Consider the following 4,072-nt stretch of genomic DNA (forward strand, 5'->3'; position numbering starts at 1 on the left):
AAGGCTGAAGCCCTAGCTGCCGTGGGACCATTTATACAGCGGCTGACGTCAGGCGGCCAGCACCGCCTTCAGGGAGGCGAGGGCGCGCTGCCTCCCTGTTCAAAGTACCGCGCACTCACGTTCATGTACGTTGGTGTTAATGATGCCTTTACCTGTTGTACAAAACACCCGATGACTCTCAAGGTTATGACTTAACTCCATTAATACGAGCTAAGCCCATTTCAAAATCTTTCTTTTGTTTTAATTGTAACATATGATACTTAAGAAGTACTGGGCTTTTACCCCACTGCTGATGTTAAACCATGGTCCCTTACCTCGCATCTCACTTCATTTTCATAATTTGGCATTACTTCACATGATCAGGTCTCATAAGAATATAAGAAATAGGAGCAGGAGTAGCCCATCTGGCCCGTCGAGCCGGCTCTGCCATTTAATGAGATCATGGCTGATCTGACCGTGGACTCAGATCCACCTACCTGCCGTTTCCCCATAACCCTTAATTCCCCAACTATGCAAAAATCTATCTTACTGCGTCTTAAATATATTTAACGAGGTAGCTTCTACTGCTTCCCTGGGCAAAGAATTCCACAGATTTACTACTCTGTAGGAAATGCAGTTTCTCCTCATCTCTGTCCTAAATCTATTCCCCCAAATCTTGACACTATGTTCCCTCATTCTAGTCTCACCTACCAGTGGAAACAACCTTCCTGCCTCCATCTTATCTATCCCTTTCATAACTTTATCTTATTCTTCCTGAATTCCAACAATCATAGTCCCAGGTGATGCAATCTCTCCTCAAATGCTGACCCACTCATCTCCAGAATCAACCTGGTGAACTTCTTCTGCACCACCTCCAAAGCCAATATATCTTTCTTTCCTCAAGTAAGGAAACCAGAACTGCACGCAGTACTCCAGGTGCAGCCTCACCCTTACCCTGTACAGCTGCAGCATAACCTCCCTGCTCTTAAATTCAATCCCTCTAGCGATGAAGGCCAACATTCCATTTGCCTTCTTGAAAACCTGTTGCACCTGCAAACCAATCTTTTGCAATTCATGCACAAGCCCCTCTGCGCAACAGCATACTGCAATCTTTCACCATTTAGATAATAATCTGATCTTCTATTTTTCCTTCCTAAATGGATGACCTTGCATTTACCAACATTATACTCCATCTGCCAGACTCTTGCCCACTCAGTTAACCTATCTATATCTCTCTACAGACTCTCTGCATGCTTTGCACAATTTGCTTTTCCACTCAATTTAGTGTAATTGGCAAATTTAGATACACTACACTCAGTCCCCTCTTCCAAATCGTTAATGTATATCATAAACAATTGTGGGCGCAGCACTGACCCCTGCAGCACCCCGATCACCACCTATTGCCAACCAGAGCAACATCCATTTATCCTAACTCTCTGCCTTCCATTGGTTAACCAATCCTCTATCCATGTTAATACCTTACCCCCAACTCCATGCATCCTTATCTTATGGATAAGCCTTTTATGTGGCACCTTATCGATGCCTTCTGGAAATCCAAGTATACAACATCCACCTGTTCCCCTCTATCCACTGCACTCATTATATCCTCAAAGAACTCCGGTAAGTTGGTCAAACAGGACCTGCCCTTCCTGAATCCATACTGCATCTGCCTGATGGAACCACTTCTATCCAGATGTCTTTCTGCTTCTTCCTTAATGATAACTTCAAGCATTTTCCCGACTACAGACATTAAGCTAACTGTCCTACCTGCCTTTTGCCTACATCCTTTTTTAAACAGTGGCATGACACTCACTGTCTTTTAATCCACTGGGACCTGCCCAGAGTCCAGAGAATTTTGGTAAATTATCACAAACGCCTCTACTATAACTTCTGCCATTTCTTTCAGTACCCTGGGATGCATCTCATCAAGACCAGGGGACTTGTCTACCTTTAGGCCCACTAGCTTGTTCATCGCTACTTCTTCAGTGACGGCGATTGTATTGAGTTCCTCACCTCCCACCACATCCATAACATATTTCTTTGGCATGTTAGACGAGTCCGCCACCATGAAGACTGACACTTTCTCTACTACTACTATAGGACTATGTATGGGCTGAAGCCTGAAATAGAGTTGGGCAGACTGAATGATGGAGTAACAAGCTCATCAGATGTATCTTTCTGTACAAGAATTTTCTATTGGTAATATCCAATGTAATCAACTTAAGATTTCTGTAGGATTCCTCCCATTAATAATACACATGAATATGAGTGACTTAGCATTGCTGTGATTGACTTGTACAACCAGACCTTGGAATCTTCCTAATTTGTTTCTTTTTTTTGTAGTCTTCCATGGGCTGTGTTAAAGACTACATCCAAAACCACTGTCGGATCTGCTGAGCTGAGAACTCTTTGGAGATCACGGCTGAAATTTGCTGTGCAACGTCAGGTAACAAGGGATCCTCTTGTGGAAACTTTACATCACTGTAGGGCATATCATACTTCAATGTGTTTCCCTTTTGAAGGTTACACCAACATGAACAGATGGGAGAAAGCTTAATAACCAAACAAACAATTGGTCTGATGGGCAGTTTCTACATCTGGGTATGTATATAACTCTTTACTCACCAGTGCCTCCACGTCTTCAGGAGGCTAAAGAAATTTGGCATGTCCTCTTTCACACTTACCAACTTTTATGAATGCACCATAGAAAGCATCCTATCTGGATGCACAACAGCTTGGGATGGCAACTGCCCTGCCCAGGACTGTAAGAAACGGCAGAGAGTTGTGGACACAGCCCAGCCTCCCCTCCATGGACTCTGCCTATACCTCTCACTGCCTTGGTGAAGCAGCCAGCATAATCAAAGACCCCGCCCACCCAGGTCATTCTCTCTTCTTCCCCCTCTCATCAGGCAGAAGATACAGGAGCCTGAAGGCACATACCACCAGGCTCAAGGGCAGCTTCTATCCCACTGTTATAAGACTATTGAACGGTTCCCTTATACAATAAGATGGACTCTTTGATCTCACAATCTACCTTGTTATGACCTTGCACCTTACTGCCTACCTGCACTGCACTTCCTCTGTAGCTGTGACAGTTTACTCTGTATTCTGTTATTGTTTTTATCCTGTACTACCTCAATGCACTGTGTAATGAATTGATCTGTACGAACAGTATGCAAGACAAGTTTTTCACTGTACCTCAGTACAAGTGACAATAATAAACCAATACCAATTCCAATTATTCAAGCTCTGCTACTATAGGACTATGTATGGGCTCAAGCCTGAAATAAAGTTAGGCAGACTGAATAATGGAATAACAAGCTCATCAGATGTATCTGTCTATACAAGGATTTTCTATTGGTATCATCCAATCAACCTACTTGGCCTTCTATCCTATTTTCTGGACAGCTTTTGGGCTGGTGTTAGAAGATTCAATCAATTAATTTATTAATTTTTCCATCTTCCCTTTTTATGTCATTTATCTTTCCATGAGGTTGTTTTTGTTATTCTCTTTGGGATAATTCTCCATCATAAATCTATGTGTATTAATGGTAGGTCAGGACTGCTTGATGTCTCTGTTACAGATGGGCATTAAATGTAAAGTTTGTCACACTACTGAGTTTACTTCCAAACTCTTTCTCTTGCTTTTACTTTGTTCCCAGTCCTCTTAACGCACACTTTCACTAAGTTGGTCAAGAGGTTTGGTTTTGGTACATCTATCCTTCATCAGGATGTGGGGAAGATGAGGTGGAACAGTGAGGGGGGTAGCAGGCAGCTCAGGTGGCACCTGTGACAAGCTATGCTTACCTTGTAGTATTACCACACCCCCACAACACCATCACATTTACAGGTGCATCTACCTAATAGTAACCATGGTGAGTAAGCTACCTGACTGCAGTATAGTTATAGCTGTGCTGCTTACTGCTGAATCTAACTAGCATCATAGAACTGGCAAAAACAGTAGCAGTAGCTGTGTCCTCAGGTCTATGTCTCAGCTATGGTCCTGGTGGTTGACATTGAATCAGAAGGTTATGGGTTAACTCTCTACTACAGAGATATGAAAAGTCTAAGCTAACACTGCAGTGCAGTACTG

Source organism: Pristis pectinata, chromosome 8, assembly GCF_009764475.1.
Source record: "Pristis pectinata isolate sPriPec2 chromosome 8, sPriPec2.1.pri, whole genome shotgun sequence".
In the NCBI taxonomy this organism is placed as follows: domain Eukaryota; kingdom Metazoa; phylum Chordata; class Chondrichthyes; order Rhinopristiformes; family Pristidae; genus Pristis; species Pristis pectinata.